Source organism: Natator depressus, chromosome 2 (assembly GCF_965152275.1).
Source record: "Natator depressus isolate rNatDep1 chromosome 2, rNatDep2.hap1, whole genome shotgun sequence".
Taxonomy (NCBI): Eukaryota; Metazoa; Chordata; order Testudines; family Cheloniidae; genus Natator; species Natator depressus.
The window spans coordinates 211,800,017-211,824,746 of NC_134235.1; the positions used below are offsets into that span (position 1 = coordinate 211,800,017).

The 24,730-nt window shown below is 42.9% G+C and overlaps 1 protein-coding gene across 2 annotated transcripts in view; it reads right to left on the reverse strand.

Moving 5' to 3' along the window:
- Nucleotides 1-3,540, reverse strand: part of TMEM106B (transmembrane protein 106B) — a 29,822-nt gene extending 26,282 nt beyond the window's left edge. The window contains exon 1 of one of the 2 annotated variants that reach the window (XM_074945846.1): nucleotides 2,905-3,540. The gene's annotated coding sequence lies outside the window, so the exon portion shown is untranslated. The remainder of the gene's footprint in view (nucleotides 1-2,904) is intronic. The other variant, XM_074945844.1, reaches the window with a different exon arrangement.
- Between the last annotated feature and the right edge of the window lie 21,190 nt (nucleotides 3,541-24,730).

Below are 24,730 nucleotides of genomic sequence, written 5' to 3' on the forward strand. Positions count from 1 at the left end.
AACAAAAAACGCACTTTTATTTAGAAAACCATGATTAAATCGAGTCTTCCTGACTAGTGATTTAAATCAAATCCACCCTGACCACTATCAATCTTTAATGCAAGGTAGCACATCAACTACCATGACTTAGATTACAGTCTTTCACAGAGTTTGAAAAACTCACTTACTAATGTGCAGCTTGATCCTGCACAAATTATTTAGATAAAGCTCCCATTGAACTGAAAGGGAATTTTGCTTTACTAGGAACTGCAGGATCATGCCATTAATTTCCACTATGGTACTAGAGAAAAAAAAATCTAAAATATAAAAGAACTCCATTCCTGCAGTTGTACAATAAGGTGTCCCATATAGAATAAGTAGTATTTTGAGAACTTGCATGCGTTCCTTTTGTATGGACTTTTCATATTATTTCAATAGGTGGTAAAACTTACTGGAAAGGATAGAAAAAGGTCATACGTTACTTACACTGATATCTTACTGATGGTCCCAGCAGCATTACTACATCATTACAGTTGGGTGTACACAGACATTTGCTTGAATTAAAAATCATGAATGTGTGTCAATATTCATGACCCATTTTGTTGGTTTTAGCAAGTATTCATACACGCCTAGTTTTAGTCACAAGAAAATTCATGATAACGAAACCTACTCATATGGGTATTCTTTCAGCCATTTTGAGTGTGCTTTGAGGATTTGGGCATGATCCAATAATGGAGCTAAAATACCACACAACTCAAATGACTAAAAACACAAAGCATATTGTAAACAGAAAGCATCCACAGCACAAGCTGCAGCAAGTAGTTTGTGAACAATTTATAGACTGAAATATGTTCACACAAACCATTTAAATAACAAATTTACAATAATTTGAATTTGTCAGCAAACACAGAGATAGTTTCTAATTCACTAAATTATTCACTGATTACACAAGATGGCTCTGCCCCTCTGTTGTCATCAGTCCACTTAGAGAGTTTTATGATTCTGCCAGAGCCTTGGAGCCTGAGTTCTTTACCTCAGGCAATAGAGGTTATTGCCTACACTGCAGCTGGAAACATGCCCCCACTCAGAGCAGGTAGACAGGCTCACACTAGCAGTGCTGGAGGTACTGTACTAAAAATAGCAGCATGGACATTGCACCATGTGCAGTGGATGGGGCCAGTCACCTGCGCTCAGACTTGTGCCACAAGGTCCACACTTATTTTAAATGCTAGCTCAGTCAGAGCAAGTGTGAGTCTCTCTACCTATGCTGAAAGGCACAGTCTCTAGGTAGACATACCCAGGGGACCATACTTTTAGATCCAGAGGTCATGGATTCAATCCCTGCAACTAACTCATCCAGTTACACTGCTAGAAGATTCAAATGCCAACTGTAACTGAAAACTACCATTCCATCTATAACTTAAATATTTACACCTCAAATCTATAAACATCAGTTCTGAATACCCCAATACAATGGGATTTAAAAAACCTTAACATTTTGTAGATGAGAATACAGAAAAAAGCAATTAAGGGAGCTGCCTGATCTCAAAACTACACAACAAACCAGTGTCAGAACCAAGATTAAACACATGAATTCCTGGCTTCTAATTTGTAGTCAATTCCTTAGACATAATACTTTAGTACTACACTACAGCCTATATCAGCATAACTTGTGTCACTCAGGGGCATGAATAAACCGCTTGCTGAGTGACATAAGTTACACTGACACAGGCGTTCATACGCACAGCACTATGTCGGTGGAAGAGCTTCTCCCGCCAACACAACTTATGCCGCTCATGGAGGCTTTTTTTAATGTCTTTACCAGCAGCACCACTGTACATATAAACATGGCCTAAATGGATGCAACTTTTCTTTTAAAAAAGACAGATTAAAGGTGGAGTTCTTATTTCACTCTACTATACACAAAATTAAAATGCCACTCTAAAAAAGCAAACAAAATGATAATACACCCAGTTTTAAAAGCGATTTTATTGCAGTTGCCTGCTCTATCAGCTGAGGATTACTAATTACTATTACAAACTCTCCCAAGATATAAAAGGTAGAAGAGGAAAAGAGACATGACTTGGTATTCACAAGTCTGTTCAGCCTGGGTAGGCACGTCTAATGACGTGCAATATACAAGCTTTAACAAACTCCTTGTCAAATCCCCGCCTTCAGCTATCCACTAAGTACACAGCAAAAAGTGTTGCAAGAAAACACTTGAAACTTGGGACCTTGAAACTTATGTGCTGTGTGGACAAAACACAGAGATAGCCCTCAGCGCAGACAGGGCCTATAGTGTGTTTACATTTGAATCCCACAACCCCCATCAGTCACAGCTGGAAGCAGAAGGTTTCATTTCACCAGAGACCTAAATAACCAGCTGGTGGAGACCTCCCCACAAAACACACACATCAAAACCACAGCATGACAACACCACGCCTTAGCTAACCATCCCACCTCAGCACACAAGCTGCCCCCCCCCCCCCATAACACCGCTCCTAGGCCGCAGGTCCCACCTCAGCGCACACACGCCGACACACCGGTCCTGCGCTACCCATCCTACCTCATCACACAACTCCTACCCCCTCCCTCCCCCCCCCCCAAGGAAATACTGATATTGGACCACACATCCCACCTCGGCACACAACCGCTCCTCCCCCCACCGCTCCTGGGCGGCCGGTCCCACCTCGGCACACAACCCCCCACACGACAACACCGCTTCTGGGCGGCCGGTCCCACCTCGGCACACAACCCCAGCAGCGCCCCCCGCCCCGGCCAGCAGCACTCAGTGACCCCGGCCCACCAGGCCCCGCTCCCACCGCCCAGGCCACAACAGCATGACACGGCCCCCCCGCCTGCTGGGATGCCCGGCGCCCCCTCGGCAGCACCGACAGCCGCCGCCCCAGCTCGGCGCCCTCTTACCTCCGCGGCCGGGCTCGGCGGCTCGCTCGAGGCAACTGGGCTGCGTGCGCGGCAGGGCCCGGCTCCCGGCGGTGGGCGAAACAACGACGCCGAGCTCGGGAGCCCGGATCCTTCCTCAGCGAACGCAGCACGCAGGCGCGGCAAGGCGGGGACAGGGGGCACCTGGCTAAGGGCCGACGGGCCGTAGGGGCGGGGCTGCGGCCCAGCGGCGAGCGCCCCGGGGGGGAACCTCTCAGCCGCCCCTCAGGCCTGGCGGGGGCCTCAAGCCGGGGCCGCTCTGCTGCGGTACGAAGGTCCGCGTTGCAATCCCTGTCCGCCTCGAGCAGTTCGCAGGTTTGCTCTAGCGGAAGCCCCGCTAGAAATCCCCCTTCTCCGGGTGCTGCTGGGCGCCGTGACCCGCGGGGAGCAGCGCCCGCCGGGCTGGAGAGCCCCGGGAGTCAGTCGTCGAGTCCGCTGACTATGGTCCGACTTGTTCCCCCGGGAGCCAGCAGCGGGCTGGGCTTTGCCAGAGCACAGGCACGGCGCAGCCCTTCCCTCAGCGGGGGCCACAGCTACACCGCTCAACGGGGCCTCTTTTCTTCAGCGCCCCCGCCTGAGCTCCTTGGACCCCGACTTCTCTTGGAGCTGTGCGAGCGCCGCTGCTGGCCTTTAGAGCATCGCCAACTCTCATGATTTCATCCCAGCCAGGTTTTGTAACGTTCAGTGATTTTGTTTCTTAACGCCCCAGCCTCCTGGAGTCTTGCGAAAGATTGTTTTATAGATGGGCAATACTGCTGGCTAGATGGTTCCTATCTCTAGCACAGGAATATTGATGTGGGGGAAGGGCTTCCTTTCCTTCTCCACATCACCCCCTTAACAGTTTCAGTGGCGACTTTCCCATTGTACCTACCTTGGGCAAGTGGGGAGGGAGCAGAGCAGAGATGTGTGTGAGACAGAGACCCCCGCACCAGTCAGCAGAGCTGACCATGCACAAGGGAAAGAGTAAGCTGCCTCCCAAAAACAGAGGAAATAACATAGGCCTTGTCTATACTACACAGTTTTGTCAACAAAATGCAGCTTTTGTCAACACACACTGGAGTACACGCAACAATGCTCCTCCCACCGATTTAATACCCCTGCTACGCCCACAAAATAAAACCACCTCCAAGAGCGGCATAGAGCTTTTTGCGAGGTAGTTAGAGTGATACAATGCCAGGGTAGACAGTGCACTTCCATGTGTTGCCATAATTGGGCTCCAGGAGGTGTCCCACAATGGCCATCATGACCCTCCTGGTCAGCAGTTCGAACTCTGCTGCCCTGCACTCAGCCACCTATTTAAAGATCCACGAATTGTAGAACTTCCTCTTCCTGTTTGCTGTGAATGGACTGTTCCAGTTGACCATGCTTGCTTTCTGCAACAGATGTGCTCCCACATGGAGTACACCAAAGCTGTTGGATTTGCTGGGTCTGTGGGGAGAGGAGGCTGTGCAGTTGCAGCTTCACTCAAACTGTAGGAACTTTGATATCTACTGGCAGAGTGGTCATGGCATGCAGGAGAAGAGCAATGAAAGGGACATGCAGCAGTGCTGTGCTAAGATCAAGGAGCTGAGGTGGCATACCAGAAGGCAAGTTAGGGCAACAGTTACTCTGGTGCAGTGCCGATGACATGTAACTTCTACAAGGAGCTGCACGCCACCCTGGGTGGTGACCCCATCACCAAGAGCCCCATGGATACTTCGGGGGGACTGGAGGCAGCAGCCAGTGGAGTCAACCCTGAGGATGAAGTGGTGGATGAGTAAGTGGAGTTGGAGGAGGATGTGGGACATGTGATAAGGTGTGGTGGTGGTGTGGCAAGCCAAGGCCTATTTTCGACTCCAGAAGGGTCTAGCCAGTCCCAGCACTCTGACTCTGGCACTCACGAAGCAGGAAAGGCAAGCTCTGTTAAGCACGCATTTTGCTTTGCTACTTCACAGTCATAGGAGACTGAGGTCTCATTTTCTTTGTTATAAGGTAGAGGAGGGATAAGGGATAGAAATTAATAGAGCCTATGCAGCTACGCAGTGAGGGCCCAGTGGAAAAGTTTGGTAATGTATACCAGGATGTCCCAGGAATCCTCCATAGAGGTCCCTAGGAAACGTTTGTGTAGGTACTCAGCAACCCTCTGCCAAAGGTTCCTTGGCAGAGCTGCATTGTTTCTGCCCCCACTGTAGGAAACGTTGCCATGCCAACTGGCAATTATTTCTTCAGAGACCAAAGCAGCACACAGGTGAGCAGCATACAGACTCAATCTGAAGCTGCACACATGCAGGAGATGCACCCTGGCATCTTGGGTTACCCGTAGGAGTGAGGTATTGGGTTTGAATACCCCAGCCTTTGGAAGAGGGTACCAATATTCAGAATATCCTCTTCGCAAACCACCCATATTCTTTGTCCCTTCTTGCTCATTCCCCCTTCCTAACCCTCCACGCTGCCTGCCAAACTCATCATATTTGGGACTCTCGTCAAGCTGTGTGCTAGCAAAGGGACAGTGAGAAAGAGGTGTGTGTGACTTTTGTGATTCACGGCTTTGAGTGCACTCTCAATATTGTCTCTGTTCATTGTTTCTTTAGTTTATGCAGATGTGCCCTTGAGGACCAAGCCCTACACACTGGTGGAGCACCTCTGTCAGAAAAGGAGGCGAACCAGGAGGAGTAAGGAGGAGGCTATGTTTAGAAAAGTGCTCCTGTCAATAGATGCAGCACATAGCGAAACAAGAGCATGGAGAGAGACAATTAATGAAAAACTCAGGTTGGATAGCCTGGAAAGGAGACATGGACTGGATCAGATGATAGATGGACAGGAGTGGATGATTACGTGACTGGAGGGACAGAGGTGGTCAAGTCCCTTGTAGTGCAGTCTGAGCACATCTGTGCACGACTCCCCATGCAGTGAATACAGAATGCTGTTCCATGCGCTCCCCAAACTCCCCCCCATACATTCCTCACATGTTCCCATTCCGTCACAGCACCCCTTGCAATCCACCCCTAGGGCCTGGTTTTATGATGAAAGCTGGAGTTACACACAGCTGTGAGAACCTGAACCGAGAGACTGCTCCTCATTGCCATGTCCCCTGTTTGCAAAAAATATATGTTTTAATCTTTTAAGTAAAGCCTAGTATTTGAAACAAAATGAGTCTTTGTGTCATGCACATGGTAGTTGCTGCTAAAATTCAAATACAGTGACTATAGGCAGGAACATTGGCTCACTACAGTTAAACCTCAAGAAGCAAGCATTATCGGGATCATTTAAGGCAGCAAGTAAACATTGCCTGACCGAATACATCACATAAAGAGTGGTGCTCGTTGTCAAAATGCTCCTTCAGAGCCTCTCTAATTTTAATAATTTTAATAATTTAATAATAATTTAATAAATTTAATAATTTAATAAGTTATTAAATTTAATAACATTTATTTGAGCATGAGCTTTCGTGAGCTACAGCTGTAGCCCACAAAAGTTGATGCTCAAATAAATTTGTTAGTCTCTAAGGTGCTACAAGTCCTCCTTTTCTTTTTGCGGCTACAGACTAACACGGCTGCTACTCTGAAACCTCTCATTTTAATAGCACCCCCAACCCGTTGTTCCCCTGTGATTGCTCTGGTATCTGGTTGCTCAAAATCAATAGCCAGATGATCCACCTCAGTTCTTCACCCCTGGGGGAACTTTTTCCCCCATTGGTTCGTAAATGTTATGCAGCGCACAGCATGCTGCTATGACCATCAGAATATTTTCCTCATTGAGGTCTAACCTGCCAAAAAGGTGGCACCAGTGACTTCTTAATCTGCCAAAGGCAGATTCAGCGGTTATTCAGGACCTGTTGAGCCTGTTGTTGAAGCGCTCCTTTTTCTGTCTAGGCTCCTGGTGTAAGGCTTCAAGAGTCTCGGGTACAAGGGGTAGGCTGGGTCTCCCAGGATCACTATGGGCATTTGCACATCCCCCACTGGAATCTTCTGCTCTGTAAAGAAAGTCCCAGCATGCAGCTTCCAATACAGTCCAGTGTTCCTAAAGATGCATGCATCATGAACTTGCCGTGACCAACCTGCATTGATGTCAGTGAAATGGCCCCAGAGATCCACCAGTGCCTGCAAGACCATGAAGAAGTAGCCCTTTCGGTTGATGTACTCTGTCAGAAGATGGTCTGGAGCCAAAACTGGGATATGCATGTCATCAGTTGCCCTGCCACAGTTAGGGAATCCCATTGCTGCAAACCCATCAATTATTTCCTGCTCATTAACCAGAGTCGCAGTCATTCGCAGCAGGAGGTGATTAATAGCCCTGCACATTTGCATCACCGCAACCCCCATGGTGGAATTTTCAACTCCAAACTGATTTGCAACTGACTGGTAGCATTCTGGATTTGCCAGCTTCCACCCAGCAATTGCCACTCGCTTTTCCACTGTGAGGGTAGCTCTCATTCTGATGTCCTTGCACCGCAGGGCAGGGGTGAGCTCTGCACACAGTTCCAGGAAGGTGGCTTTCAGCATCCAAAAGTTCTGTAGCCATTGCTCATCATCCCATATGTACATCATGATGTGATCCCACCACTCAGTGCTTGTTTCCCGAGCCCACTACTGATGGTCCACAATATGCAGCTGCTCCATGAATGCCAGCAGCAATCATGAATTGTTTCTTTCCATTGCACACAGCAGGGCAGGCACCACAGATTCACTTTCTGTTTCCCAGCTCATGAAGTACAGCAGGACCAGCCACACTGTGTCCATAAGGCTCATCACCATACTGGCCAGCAGTTCAGGAACCATGCTATCAGGCAGAGATGGTAGGTGCACAGTTTACAAGGAGCTGTTAAAAAATTATGCCAAAGAAAGTCAGAAGCCCATGAAATGATGGGATTGAAAGAACTGCATCATGAGACAGTGAGCACACCCCTGTGATGCACTGTGATCCATTCCCAGATCTTCCAGTGGCATAGGGTGAGTTGCACAGTGGGATAGCTACCCATGATGCAGCGCTCTCTCTGTCAATGCAAGAGCACCAACTGTGGACACGTTCTGCTGACACAAGCAGTGTTATATGGACATGCACAACTGATGTAATTAAAGTGGCATATGGTTGTTGACATAAATCGACTTAACTCTGTAGTGTAGACAAGGCCTAACACTCTTCCAAGAGCAAAATGGGAACAGAGGAGGAATAGGGCTGCCAACCCTACATGACTGTCCTGTAGTCTCCAGGAATTAAAGATTAATCTTTAATTAAAATTAAGTCATGATGAAACTCCAGGAATATGTCCAAGCAAAATTGGCAGTCCTACAAGGAGTAGTGACTTTGGGGGTACACTTATACTTCCAAAACAAGACCCACAACACAGCCACAGCTGGCCCAGGTCAGCTGACTCAGGCTTGCAGGTCTTGGGCTGCTGGGCTAAAAATTCCAGTGTAGACATTTAGGCTCAGGAATCCTCCTCTCTCTCAGGAACAATTTTGTGACCCATTCTTTGTGTTGTAGTCAGGAGTAAAGAGGGAATAAGATGCCCCCTTGTGTTAGTGCACCCACACTCAGGGGAGAGCAGTCTCCACAGAGCGGCTGTGCCCATCTGCATACAGGTTGTGGGTTGAGTCTTGACTTCCCCCCTAAATGGCTTAAAAAGAGTAGTTACACTGGCATGTGGAGGAGCATATGCTGTGTCCTCTCATTCCAGTGCATTACAGACCTCTCACTCCAGTGAATCAAGGAGATTGGGAAGGACATTGTGACTCCCAGAATCACAATCTCTCTCCAGGGCTGCTCCAGTGGCAGCACAACAATACAAACTCACAATGTAGCCTATAATTTGTTCGGTAATATGGTTCTGGGCAGCAGCAATTTTTTAAAAGTTGCGTGGTCACATTTCCAAATGCTTATTTCAACAATGTCTGCATTAAACAGGAAATTTGTTAAAAGGCTGCCATAATGCTAACTTGGCCCATCCTTTCTGAGGGGTATGCCTAATAAGGAGTATAAATAACCACTCAAAGTCTTCTCATGTAGCATTCGCTGTATTCCAGAATTGCAGCTATATATGAGGAATGCACCAATATAATACTTGGGATACAGTTGTCTACGGAGAGTCTCATCACTAGTCTGGTGTCTGTGCATTGAGCTATCTGGATAAGTAAAGAATAAACATATTTCATATCTGATGTTTTTTTGATATACTACATTCCTACTAGCAACTGTCATTCTTGTTGCACTTTGGTCTTACGAATGCATACCTTTCTAGTTTATTTTGTTCATTATTTATACACAGTACAGTAGTTACTCAATTGACATGAGTGAGATGATTAAATTCTGTGTTATGAGGGGGATGCAGAAAGAACATAACTTATCCCAGTTACTATGCAATTTTAATGTTGTGTATGAACTATGACTCATGCAGCAATACATATTACAGTGTTTCATGAACAGCCCATATTTCTCTATGCTTGCATATGTCCATCTTTCATATGTAAAACCATATGGTTGAATATTGATGAGCAAAATACCCTTGATACAGAACAGTAGCATATTTCTTTTCTAATTGAATGAGTGATCTGATATATTTATATAACACCTGTTACTCAGAAGCAGTCCAAAAACTGTGATCAGAGTCTTTACCTCAGAAGAGCAGCAGCTGATTGCAGAGCTGGCCAGATTCTGCCATCCTTGCTTATATATAGTAGTACTCAATCCTCTGAGTAGTCCCATTGATTTCAGCCTTGCCCAGTTTACACACAGTCTTTGTTACAAAGGCAGAATTATATGCTGCCAAATAGGAATATAAAATGTAAGATGCTAGTACTATTAATGTTCATGGAACTGATACCAATACACAAGTGGGTTATGTGGGAATTTTTAATGTTTAATCTTCTTGTAAGCGCTCTTTTGCTTCCATATCCTCCTTCATCATGTTTTATCAAACTAATGTTTTTACCATAAAGTTTTGTAGGGAGAGGTAGGAGATAGCGGAAAACTTTGGCATTTATGCAATGGGATTTGCTTCAATCTAAGGAAACCCACAAAAATTTAAAATAATTTGGGGGATGTAAGAATTAGATAAGACCTTGGGAAGGTCTGGCCTATGACCTGTGCTTCTGTGCTTTAAAAGTCTGCCTTTCTCACTTTGTCAGCCTAACACAACTATTTCACAAGAGAACAGGCATGCATGTCAAATATCTCCAACTATTGTTTTCTTTCCTAAAATCTTGTTTGGCCAATATGCAGAAAATCCTCCTGTACTTTTGATTTCCCACATGTTTTTATTATAACATCTTAGTGTATATCTGGTGTAAAGAATCTTGTTTAAACTTGATGTTTAATGTCTTTCTTCTAGGATTCTCCCATCTGTTTTTAAGACTCAGGTGCCAAACAGCAATCTGTAGTGTTTAATATCCTTCTGCACAACTTATTCTGTTTGTTCATTGAAATTGATTTACTTCATCTTGGCATCAATGCAATAGATCCAGAGGGAGTGCCATTTTGAGCCATTACTGAAGCATGTGAAATGGCACCCACAACCGACAATTAAGAGCTAACAGAAGATGCAGCATCAGGAGGACCAGCATGAACAGAATGCACTGAAGCAGTTCTGTCATATGGCATGAAGCCAGGTTGTCCCTGGCTCTCATGCTATGGGGAGGGTTCAGTATTACACTCATTAATGTACATGATATTTACTACTTCATGTCAAGACATTTTCAGTGGCCTAATATAGTCTATTGATGAATTTCTGGGGATCTATTTTTAAAATGAATGCTTAAGTATGGAGTCTGCCAGACTGATTAGTTACTACTCCTGAAGAAAATTGTTTTGACCTGAAAAATATTTTTTTTAAAGTTTTGAACACTTCATCATTTTTAAATGAAAAATTCCAGTTTTCCACTTCAAAATGATTTTTGTTTGGTAATTTAAGCTAATTACAGTTAAAGCATTTTTAAATAGTTAAAATCAAAATGAAATATTGAAGTTTTCTAAAACAAAACATTTTGATGAACCCAAATTGATTTTTTTTCTTTTCAGTTTTCAGTTCATGAAAATTTTTGAGATTTTTTCTTTTATCACACTTCAGGATCGGAGCACTTTTTGATATCTCAACTTTTCATGGCATAAAAAAACTGTTTCCTGACCAGCTTTTCTGAGGGTATTTTTCACAACTAGCATACTGCAAAACTTCATGTGCTGTCAATGCGCAATGACAATTTGTACACTGTTACAGTATGCAACATCATTGTTAGTCATATTGATGGACAGTGAAGAAGTCTATTACAATGAACAGCAATAACATCTCTGACCAATAAGTACAGTCACTTTATGCTTTGAATATGATGAGGTGTTTTTTTAAACTTTTCAGACACATTTTGGGTGAACAAAGGCTGAACGAATACAGGCTTAATGGCTTGAGAACTGAACTAACTTCTTATTGGTTCCATGGTGAACTATGCAATGTATAGTTCTTGCAATTATTGATATCAAAGATGCATCACGTTCAGTGATCTTTGGCTTGTGTTGCTATGTGAGCTAATGGCTTCAAGATTGACCTCAGGATTTTCACTCAGGTCCAGATCCTGACAGATATCTAGGTTCCTAACACCCACAGATCCCTCAGTTTCTTGGATGGTGGATACCAGAACCAGAGCATCAGCTGCTGAACAGAATCTTTTACAGATTTTTTTTTAAACTATTCTTGTGACCTGTAAAGACTAGCCCCAATCTTATCATCTTTTCCTAGGCAAAACTCTTGTTGACTTAACTTGGAATTTTGCCTAAGTAGGAAATGCAGGATCAGGTTCACTGTCCTCCAGCCAAAGGACGGATGTCCCATTCACACAACAACTTCTGACCATGCCTTTAGTTGGTCAGGGACACAGGCTAAAACATGGGTTTTGTCAATATGGTATATAGATAAAAACTAAATAACAATTAGTAATTAATTACTAATTAATAACTAGTGAATCTTAAACATATGCTGGTCTTTCTGGCTGCTTAGTATGGCCTGGTCAACAGGTCAGTTTCTGTAACCTGTTACATACAGTTATTTTATGTGTAGGAGCACACTTAACTGTGCCTCTGTGCCAGCCAGTTTTCACATAATTTTGTGTAATTATGATTTCCCACAGTGCACTTCCCTCATGATGTGGGTGCCCGACAGCTGGGTTCTCTCTCCTCCATGAATAAGCTATTTCGGAGGGCATTTCTAGCTATTCCACATGGAATATGCAAGGCAGTTTAAAATTCTCAGCATCTTCCTTTGCTGAACATAGCATTCTCGCCATTGTTCACAAATCTGAATATAGCAAGCTGCAAAGCAACTGCACCTACTATCTAGATGGGAGGGAAAGGGTGTGGAGAGAAAGGAGCCTTAAACATAACTATCATTCTTGGCACAGGCAATTGCTTCTGAGCAAGCCAGAATGACTCAGACTGTGCTCATTAAAGATAATGAGGGAGGGTGGTAGGTGTGGATCCAAAAACATAGTTGTAATGTCAGAAGAAATACTGTGCAGACATAACACTGTCTCTTGTTACACATGAGACAAGGTGGGTGAGGTAATATCTTTTGAGGGCCAACTTCTGCTGGTGAAAGAAAAAGGTTTTCAAGCTACACAGAGCTCTTCTTCAGGTTACAAGTCACAAGTAACTAAGATGACTGGTTTCAGAGTAGCAGCCGTATTAGTCTGTATTCGCAAAAAGAAAAGGAGTACTTGTGGCACCTTAGAGACTAACCAATTTATTTGAGCATAAGCTTTCGTGAGCTACAGCTCACTTCATCGGATGACTGTTCCTCTAACTGATTATAAAGTCATAGTTGTAGTGTGGACGGTCTATTAATGTTAAAAGCAAAATATGTGAGCATAGTGTAATGCCCCATCAGGTTTACCTGCTCTACCAGAAAAAGAATTTCTGGCCTTTTAGAGACCAGATAATAAATGCAAGGCAGTCTTGCCCCTTAAATCAGTATGATTGGGAGGTGGGTGCTCCAATCAGAAGAAAACACCCTGCTAGCATATGGGCAATTAATAGAAGCTGGGTTGGAGAGAAAACAAAGGGCCAAATTTGGAGATTCTTACACAATTTATGCCAATTCCTTCTCAGTGACAACTCCAATTGAAGTCAATGGGAAATTACTCGAATAAGGACTGAGTAAAAACTCAACAAAGACTTCAAAATTTGTCCCAAAGTAATTAATTAAAAGAAACTAGAGAGAAGAAACACAAAGCAAGATTCTGATCTCAGTTATCCTGGTGTAAATCTGAAATAACTTCATTAAAGTCAATACAGTTACTCCCATGTAATTGAGATCAGAATCTGGTCAATTTTGTGTGAAAGGAAGTAGGAAGGAAGATAATGCAGCTCAGAGGGACAAATAAGCAAAGAAATACAGAAACATCTTTGTGAACTGAAGAAATACAAAGTACCACAAAAATGCTGAACTTTCAAAAGGGAAAGGGAATTTTTAAGGAGTGCAGACAACAGAGTAGTAGTATGACCAGTTTATAAGATAGCTTTCAGGATGCCATTCACCCCAGCTCTGTCTCCACAGTAATTAAACAAAATGACTGGCTAAAACAGTGGGTCACCTTTGCTGTTTCATAGACAATTGTATCTAACAGGAATTTGCATGCATTCCAATTTAGCTCATCTTTATATATATATGAAAATAAAACTCATTAACCTTTTTTCTTATCTCACCATACAAATCACATGTCTAATAGAAGGAAAACAGGTAAAACACTCCTGCAGCCCCAGTCAAGTCAACAAGATTGCTTGGATGAAACCAAAGGAAGAATTAGGCTCTCAGTAAATAAAATATACAGATAAGCACATTTAAAACAGTATTAGGTTAGTAGTTAGATTACCTTCTAAGAGTATAAATATTTTTTTGATAATGCATAGTAATTTTCTCCTGTGTTTCTAAATATGTTTATGCTGAAAGCTGAGTATTTGGACATTTCTGAGTGCTGGTGTGAAGAACAAGGTTATTTTATCCCATAGCTTGGAATGAGACCTGAATTATATTTTTCACAAGCTGCCAATCTGATTTCATGGGGTCTCAGAGAACATATTCTCTAGGGAGTGCCCACAGTCAGCCTCATGTTCTCTTTTTCTATTGTGTACTTTTTAACCCTAACATTGGCAAAGCTCTATATTTGAATATTTTGTATAAAAACATGTGAACACACAACTACTGGCAACTGCAAAGACTATTGGCCACCTATTGGACAGAGGTTCTTTCCTGCAAGACACATATTTGATTTTTAACACATTTTTAAAAAATAGATCTGATGAATTAAAAACACCCCTTAAGGGCTAGGCAAATTTCCTTTCTGGAGAATGACTGGGATTAATGTGGATGTGCAGTAGCGACTTCAGAAATCTCTGTTTAGAGCACAGATGCATTCAGAGAAGACCCGTTTATGCACTGTGTCAGATGCATGTTTATTTAGTTTCTACTTATTTCAGATCCACCCACTGGATCTCATGGAATGACATCGCTTTTGTCATTAATTTGAGCAGGCTGAAAGGTGCTGTCTCTATATTCATTTTTATTCCTAAAATGTACATTCCTGGCACTTGATTTGTGACACCTGACACCAAAAAGCTGATGTATGACTCAGAGTTAAGAAGCATGGGACCAGACAGAAGGAGTTAGCTGTAATCCCTCAGACGTACAATATGCTAATGTACAATATAATACTTAGTCCTGCCATGAGTGCAGGGGACTGGACTAGATGACCTCTCGAAGTCCCTTCCAGTCCTATGATTCTATGATTCTATGCTCTTCTGTCATCAAAATGTGAAAATTACCTGAGTGTAAATAGTGTCATACAGAGAAAATACTAAAGTAAATAAAGTGGAAAATTGTGTGAGTTTTGATTCAGAATGGATTAGGCTTTCAAAAATGTTTGCTTATACATTTTGCATCAATTTCCCTTGACTCCTCAGGATTATAGAAACCAGACTTATTTTCTTTTTTTACACATTAACTTCTCCTAAAGAGCTGTCATGATCAAGGGGGGTATGAGGACAAGCTCTCACACATATCCTAGAAAATGTCTCATGCAGCCAGCATAATATATAACCTCTGACAGCTAAACTCCGACCGCTTGCCGTCTCGTGGCAGAGAGAAAGAGGTGGTGTGAAAGGCAGGTGTCTGGTGCCTTATAACCAGATTGCTCTGGGCTAATGGGCCTTTTTAGCCATGGTAGGCAGTCCACCTAGAAGGGACTCTGATTTCAGATCAAGAATGTCAGGACTGGCCAGCTGGTTTGTAAAAGTTATGCCATTGACGCATACTGTATGCGTCTTTGTCTTCAGGCAGCATAACCATACAATGCTATGGCATCCCCCGGAAGCAATGTGTGACCCCTTTGCCTGACACTTGTGGAAATTGGGAAAAGGCTACTGTATTCTGGGTGCATGTGACTAAAGAAGCAAGCCCAAGAACTATGTTTGATTTCCCTGAACTTGGGAACAATGACTGGGAAATCTGTATAAGTTGCTGAGGTGTTGAAAAGTAGGAGAGTGCATGCAGCCTGTATACAAGAGACAAAATGGAAGTGGTCAAAATCCATGAACATCGGGAAGGATTATAAGATAATTTATCAAGGTTCAGTAGCAATGGGGAATGGAGCAGCCTGATGAGTCGAGGAGGAGCACATTGGACCCTAGCTTCAATCATAAAAGAGATGTGCAAGAATGTAGTAATTACTGATCCATTAAGCTAATGAGTCATACAATGAAATGGCTGGAAATAATTATTGAGAAACGACTTTGGGAGGAGAGGAGCATTAACTAAGTGACAACCAATTAGAGTTTATGCTAGGAAGGTCAACAATGGATACAGTGTTTGCCACCCGAATATCTCAGAAAAAGTATAGGGAGAAATGCTAGGAACTGCACTTAGTGTTTGTGGATTTAGAGAAGGCTTATGACAAAGTTCCTAGAGAATTGTTATGGTAGCGCTTGCAGTCGCGCAACCTGCCAGAGACATATGGTCAGACTATCATGGAGAGGTACGATGGTAACACAACAATAGAAACAGCTGTGGCTGCAGTGAGTCATTCTCTGTGAGGTTAGGCCTACCTGAAAGATCTGACTTAAGCCCATTCCTATTTGTGATTGTAATGGACACCTCAACACAGGGTATATGGGGAGACACTCCATGGAGCATGCTTTTCATTGACATTATGTTGTGCCATGAAGATAAATATGAACTGGAAAGGGACCTAAAACTATGGAGGGCTGCATTTGAAAAAAATGGCTTACGAATTAGCCAACAAAAGATGGAATACATGTGATGCTTCATAGAGATGAACAAAGAGAAGTCAATAAAACTAGATGGTATGGAATTTACATCTGTGCAACAGTTTAAATATCTTGGTTCAGCATTGAGCCATGGTGGGAATGTGGATGCAGTGTTAGGAGTCACATGCAGAGCGCTTGGAGTAAATAGAGGGAGTTAATAGGAATTCTCCATGATAAGAATATGCCAAATAAACTAAAGAGCAAAGTGTATAAGATCATGATTGGGCCTGTGTTGACATATGGATTGGAATGCTGGTCAATGAGGAAGAGAGAAGAACAACTATTTCACACTGCCAAAATGGAATGCTCAGGAGGATGCTGGGTAAGATGAGGTAGGCTATGCCAGTGCTTCTCAAGCTATCTGATGTGGGGGACCGGCAATTTTTTTTTCCAATGTGCACGCAGACTGGCAGCCGATGGCTCGGTCCACCACTTTGAATAGCACTGGGCTACGCAATGGAACAGTAGGAACTATGATGCAAGTAGCCCCCATCATGGAAAAGATGAGAAAGTATCAACAAAGATGAGAAAGTATCAACAATGTGACCCAATTGCACACTGGGTCATGTGCAATGATTAGATGTGGGATATGTTATCCAGGAAGTACAAGAGCTAGTAGTCATGGGACAAAGACTACAAAGAAGACCTAGAAAAAGGTAGTTTGAGACCCTGAAGGGGTATGTCTACACTGCAGTTAGACACTGCCACAGCTGGTCTGTGCCAGCTGACTCAGGCTCGTTGGACTTGGGGTAATGGGATGTTTAATTGTGATGTAGATGTTTGGGCCCACCTTCCAGGACCCAGCCCAAGCCTGAACTTCTACACCACAATTAAACAGTCCCTTAGCCCAAGCCTCTTAGCCTGAGTCAGCTGGAATGAGCCAGCAACGGATTTTTAATTGCAGTGTAACAATACCAAAGGAGGACATGAAGAGGGTTGGAAGATGCACTTGAGATGAAGAACAAGAGTGACCAACCCCAACTGATAAGGTGAAGAAGAAGACACATTTACTCATTTGCAAGTTTCTGTGGATATCAAATTACACATAAGAAAGAAAAGAAGTCAGATACTGCAATGGGGAAAAGAAGCAATTGTCCTACTTACAATGTTTGCTTCCTAGGATTTGTTTCCTAATCTCCTTTTTAAAATGGTACTTGAAACAAGGGTTGAATTTACCATGACCTTTGGAATAGAAGATTAGTATCCTGAGTTACTACATTGGCCACACTCTTGCTTTAAGTCCTCATGTAGCCAAACAGGGTCAGTCATATTTAGACCAGGTTTGCAGTGTTTAAGTTAGCTGAGGGAGTTATATCTTTTGTCTCTGAAAGATCCCAGAAGGTAGCATTTATAGCTATTCATTTGGCTCCAGAATGCTGTCACGTGGCGCGCCACAAGGTTCTGTTCTGTCGCTCCTTTTCAATGTGCATGTGAGGCCCTGGGGGTAGATAGTGAAATGGTTAGGACTGCAGTGCTACCTTTGTGTGGATGACATGCAGCTCTGTTTTTTTGTTTTCAGCAGACCCAGATGGTGCATCTTTGCATTTCTGGTGTTTTGCCAAATTGGGACTTGGATGAGAGTGAATTGGTTGAATGTTTATCCAAGCAACACAAGAGATGCTACAGTGATCTTAGTTAAAATGTCATCATGTTCTACTAATAACTGTATAGTGGTATCTGAGATTTAGAACAGGAGACAAATACTGAACCTCATATACCACTGTGGTAAATGTCACTAAAGGTGTACATCTTAATGGCAATCAGATTGGTGAGCTGGAAGAAGGGTTTTTAATATATGGAAGAGAATATTTCATCCCCCATTAATTAGGGAATTTGTCAACCATTTGTTGAAGAGGTTTTCATCTACTGAAATAATTGTGCCTACCACAGGATGAGATGTCCTTTTAAGGGAGCTGGGTTTAGCTCTGCCTTTGATTAATTAGCTGTCTCCCAGGTGATGTGTTTCAGGCTAGGGATCAGGTGAGAGAGCCTATAGATCACTAGTCTGTGGATCAAAGGCAAAAAAGCAGCTCTGTTAGGAAAAAGAGGCTTTTTGTTTGTCTGTTTTGCGAAATAACTTTGAGCCCAGCAAGGGGCTGAAGAAACTGTAGAGTTGTGGAAAGGCTAGTTTTGATGTAAGTTGATATTTTAATTGTGATATTTTTAATAAAGCAGATCCCAAGAAGGGGTGTTATTGATTTATAACAGCCGGGATGCGGTTTGGAGAACCCCAAGAAGGGGGAACTTGGCAGTAATAGGGTCTGATTCCAGAATCTGTAAGACCTTGTTAAAGTGCCTCTCCGTAGCACCTCATATCTATATCATAACCTGAGAAAAGAAGTACCTAATCTCTGCAGTGGCTGGTGGGGAATTTGACACAGTCAACTACATATGTATTTTACTACATTTTTCATTTTGCACTTGACCTGGATTCCCCTTAATCTTATTTCACTAAGGTTTATAATATTTAGCCTATCTTATGACTTTTTCCTTTAAATTAAAAATGCATTTGCATTAAAAAAGAGAGAAAGATGGCTAAGCAGGCTGCAAACAATTCAGGTGGCAACCCAAAACTTAATTTAAAAAGTTTTAAGTCTGTGCTGGTGATGCTATATGCCAGGTCATCTCTTAGGGCTCCAAGCTTTTGTGTAAGCTTTTCAAATGGAAGACTCTTATGGATTTTTCTTTACATAAACTCTGAATTTCCCTCTCACCACTCCTTGGCTGTGCCACTTACTCCACATATATACATGCAAAATGTTTCTATAATACCCTAGTGTTGCCTGATGCTACGACCAGTTTAACTGCTCTAGAAGCCTCAAGTGACACTGGGTCAGAGTGCCTTATATGGGGTCAGAGTTTGCACCTGTGAATGTCCCTTCCACCTTAGTGCCCCATCTGTGTTTGTTCTCTCTTGTTAAAGAGTTCCAGCCATCAAAGTTGCCTGTGTTACCTATGTAAAGATGATACTTAGCTGCCAGGCTGCAGCTTGGGACATGATTTTGGAGCCTAGTGGCAATTGAAAATCAATATATGTCCATTCAATGTGCATGTGGCTGCCAGTTTAAATTTGCTTTGTATTTATTTAGGTCTGACTGCTACCATTTATTTCACCTTTTATCAACTACCAGCAGTATGAGGCTAACAATGAAGAATGATGCAAATTCAATGATCCTATTGACTGAACTGAGGAATTTTCTCCTTGAGAGAGAGAGAGAGGTTAAATGCACTTATGGAAAAAGAAGGAAGGTAGGTAATGGACTCAGATAAGTTAAGTGTGGACTGAAGTTCTCAGTATGGACTGAAGAATGGAGATCACATTATATAAATCTCTTGAGCATATGCAGCTCTCCATAAATGACTGTGAAAGACACAGAACTGGTACCAAAAATCTGCTCCACAGAACAATAAAATGCATAATACATTAGAGACATCCTAAGTATCAAAACAGTTGAAAAAAGACAACTGCTAAGGCACAAGGTTTGTTCTACTTCAAAACGCTGAAAACTGTTTAAGGCCAGATTGTGCCCTGGCCTTACAGGAGCATAAGAAAGATTAAATCCCCTCCTCTTTCTGATTCCCTGCATCTTGAGTGGAGGCACAGAGGATACAGCAGGTACACTTTTCTCCCCCACATATCCTCCAGTGCAGGAGGACAGAGCTGTGAGGAATGTGTGGAGCCTGGGCTCCACTGCCCCCCACCCCACGCCTTAGCAGCACCACAGAGTTTGGAGAGGGTGGGAGAGTAAGCCTCCCTGGGGCTGGAACAAAAGTGGTCAGCCGCTGCTGCTGGAGCAGCTGCAAGCCCCCAGCAGTGCTCTTTTTCTCCCTTCCCCCAAGGTATTTTTAGTAAAAGTCCGGGACAGAACGTGGGCTTCCATAAATTTTGGCTACTGCCCACGACCTATCCTTGACATTTACTAAATATACCCATGACAGAATCTTAACCTTAGCGATACACCACAGCTGAGATCAGGGTATATGCTTGAGCAGAAGCCCCTCTATTATAAAAAAAGAGAACTGCAGTAAGGTGTTCTCTGTGAGGCACGCTCAAATTTGGAAGCTAATCTTCTTCCCCCAGCCTCACAAATTTGCTGATCTTGTGTGAATGTTTTGAGGTCTCATCTCTTTACCCCGGTTTTGGGAGAGGGAAGAGTATATTAAGGCTGTGTGTGGGCAGGGAGGTGTTGTTGTCTGGGCTTGATTTTACTGAGGTTAGTTATCATGGGGGCAGGGGGAGTGAGGAGCAGCTCCCGCCTTTATTTTTAATTGTTGGCATATGTGCCTGGAAGCCAGGATGAAAGCATATAAATAAAAGTAAATAAATGAAAGAAAGGGTACCTGAGTGGTACCTGAGGAACAAGTATTTGACTTCTAAATAACTCATTCCACATTTAAGCTTTGGTCACCAATAAAATAAGAAACGAGTTTCAGTTCTCTGGTTTAGTGTCCTATATGTGCCCATTCAAGTTATCATGCTCCAGGGAAATTGCCCCCAGTGAAGTGGACGAGTTGTTATTTAAGGTGAATAAAAGAAGCTTGACTCCATAAGGGGGAAGTGGGAAGCCTGGCTCCAGTATATGACTCTATAAGGGGGAAGTGGGAAGCTCAAAGCTCCCGGCTCGCACAACTTCCCCTTTCTGTCATTATTCAGTCTGGGCACCATGTCACAATCTACCTGAATCTGCTACAATCCCTATTCCCCTATGTGCAGCCTGTAGATAAGTGGATTTTTTTAAAATGCTCTTTCTTGCCTGCTTCAAGTGCTAAATTGATTCCTGTGTAACTTCACCTGAAGTTAATGGCCTCTTCTCTGTGCATATGCTTGCTGCTGCCTGTTCAGCTCTAGTTTTTTGTTTTTTGTTTTGCTCTGCTACTAGTAATCCCCCTCCTGCAAGGCATGGGGAAGAGCATGCACATGAGCATAGTGTGAATACAATGCCTAGCACAATGGGAACCATCCCTGGCTGCAGCCTCTGTTGGCAGTACAAATTATACACAATACTAGTAATAAAGCAGTGTAGGAGGGCGATGTCATCATGGGAATGCATGAAACAGGAAATGCAACTGACTGTCAACAAAACTGCATATTGGCAGTTTCAGTGAGTGCCGTGAAATGCACAAAGTAAACAGACTGCAACAAAAGAGAAAATATTTGGTGGTTTTCCTAATCGTGTAATTAAAATAATATTAAGGGTTACCTGTAGAAAGAGTAGGTACGCATTTTTCAGATGACCATTCAATTTTTGAAGCATTCATGGTGTTCCTGTAACATTTTTGATCATAATAATGTATTGAATAAACTGGATCTGACCTGGAAACAACTGTGTATAACTGTTTAAATCCTCTTCATGATTTGTATTCATTTGTGTTATTAGTTGGTTCAGCAGAACATCCTGTGACTAGCTGGTTCCCATTCCTATTTGCAATTTTTGGTAATGATCTCCCAAGTTAATATTTGGCATCAAATATTTATTTGTACACTGATTATGCTATTTTGCTGGCAGCTACCATCTGCTGAATAGTGGGTGAGAAAACATTTTAACAGGCGGAGAGCAGCAAGATATAACCAAGGACATGAGGGAAATGCCACCAGAAGACTTATTACTGGTTGGTATCCAGGGAAGAGACAACATAACACACTACCAGGCATAATTACTGCAATGAATAAAGGTGTTGGTACAGGATAGTTCAATATAGCTGATACCAAGTTAGCAAGTAGTGAGATCCTGTTTACATGATAGGACTCTGTCCTTTTGTTAACGATGATAGATAAATGTTTGTATGCAGCCAGGGACACAATAAAACCGTGAGGAGCGATTATAATGAAACCTGACGCCAAATGAACAGTGACTGAAAGTCACTGAATCTTTATACGATCTCCAGGATCCAGAAACAGCAGAAAGATGAGATGTGGTAAATTTCCGCCAAGAGTTTTGCTATACAATTGACAAAACTTAACGAGTTTTGTTCAGAAACCATTTCTGTTGCATCATTGATTGACAAAGCTCACTAACTTTGAGTTTTGCAGTTCAGATGAACCTGAAATTCAAACTAAGGGCTTGTCTAGCCTAGGGAAATTTGCACCAATGTACTTACATCAATACAGCTTACTAAAGTAAGTCTCTTTGATGCAAGCTCCATCTTACATCAGTGCAACACATGTACACTGCGGGGCGGGGGGGGGAGGGGGGTTATATCACTGGTGCAAAACAACCCTATATAGATAGGGTCTAAAATTAGGGCACCATGAAATAATGTGAAGTGAAAATGCCAAAATTCATGTGAATTGAAACTCATGGTATACACAGTGCTTCAGCTATTACTTATTATGTCTTTTCTTGGGTGGAGGGTGAAATCCTGACCCCACCAAAATCAATGGCAAAACTCCCATAGACTTGAAAGGGGCTAGAATTTCACCGATTGTTTGTATTCTTTAATAGAAACTACAAAATCACATTTCTTCTCCTACCAATATTGCCACTCTTCTGTTAACAAAGCTAACATCCCCTCACCCCTGGCCCTGCATTTCTAAAATGTCTTTTTCAAATACATTATCTCTGTACTTCTATATTAGTATCATCATGGGTATCCAGCATCCTGAAGAAGCATATTTAAATTTTCTGCATCTGTTGAGAAAGAAGCAACTTAAATATCAGCAGACAAAAAGAAATAGTGTTTTATTTCTAAGAAAGTCCACAGAAATATTATTTAGTGTATTTTATATTAATCTATACAATAAGATTCCAGGAATGTCATTCTGTGTGTCACTCTGAAGCCTAAAATGTCTGAGTCAGATTGTGAAGCCATGGAAGCAGCTACAAACCTGATTGAGAGATCTTTTTTGTTCAGAATATCACCAGGTTCAATCATCACTGGGTTTTGCTGTCAGTAACCATGCAATTTTAAAATTCTCAGTCATTTTTACTTTACAAATTATAACTGTGCAGCTACAATGTGCCATGCATCTATGTCATGTGAAGAGTCCTAGACCATTGTGATATCAGAGGTAACTTAACCGATTGCTACCCTTAATTTGCAGCTAACTTGCATTAACAGTTTCATTGGTTGTATGAGAGAGACTCTATATATGGTGGATTACTTGGCCCATCTGCCACGTCTGTGTGCCCAACTGCCATCTGCATAAATCAACACAAATCTCCCAGCACAGTCCTTGCCCCCGAAACAAATCAACACAACCACCCACACAACAACACAAATAGCCTGTACAATAACCCCAAACATCACTCTGTAGCCTAAAATATCTGAGTCTGTGAAGTTATGGGAACAGCTGCAAGCATGATTGAGAGTTCTTTTTGTTTAGAATATCACTAGATTCAATAATCACTGGGATTCCAATTTTGTTGTCACTGTTCAATTTTTAAATTCTCAGCCATTTTCAGCTTTTTTTACACATGACCTCATGAATGACACCTCATGCGACAGCACAAGCTTTACTAGTTTTAAATAATTATTGTAACAAGATGATCTGTTCCTTTTAAAGGCATTAGGGTCTGGGGCCGGCCAACCCTGTTCCAAGGCATGACCCCTTCAAGAATGGATGTTCAGGATGGACTAGCAGAAGCAAGCTAAGAATTGGGGTGAGGCTGGGGCCAGTCAGGTGGCTACATTCTGAGCATGATAAAGCCCTGCTCTGAGCTCAATCAGAAGAGAACTGAGCCAAGCCAGAGTTGCAGGGATGCATTGTGTGGGGGTAGAACAGAACCCTGCTGGGATGGGGAAGCCTGCCAAAAATGAAGGAGGAGGGCTGCAGCTTAGTGAAGTTCTGTGGATCACAGCGATGCCTAAAACGGAGACTTAGGTCTGGTCTACACTAATGCTGTAAGTTGATCTAAGTTATGCTAGTTCAGTTATGTAAGTTACGTAACTGAAGTTGCCGTAACTTAGGTTGAGATTTACAGCAGTGTCTATACTGTGCTATGTCAATGAGAGACAGTCACCCATCAACATAGCTTCTGCCTCTCAGGCCTTGTTTACAACACTGGGGAAAATCGATCTAAGCTGAAGTTGATGTAGCTTTGGTTGACTTACTATGGTGTCTACACCGTGCTGCATCAATGGGAGAGCATCTCCTGTCGACTTACCTTACTCCTCTCGTTCCAGTGGAGTACTGGAGTCAACCGGAGAGCGCTCTGTGGTCGATTTAGCAGGTCTTCACTAGACTCACTAAATCGACCCCCACTGCATCGATCACAGCAGCATCGATCCCTGGTAAGTGTAAACATGGCCTCAGGGAGGTGGAGTACAAATGTAAATAGGAGAGCGCTATCCCATCAACTTAGCGTGTCTTCACCAGACATGCTAGATCGGGGGGGCGGGACGGTAGGACGAGGACTCAATTTAACTAGGCCATAGATTAATTCTAGAGTCTGCCAGCAGCAAGGATTGCTGCAACACAAGGTTCCCACAACCTCTCCTACACCAAAAGTGGGTGGCACTGGGCAAAAAGGGGGCCTGGCTAGAGCAGCTGGAACATTGATTTGTCACATCATCTTAGGCATCTTCTTTT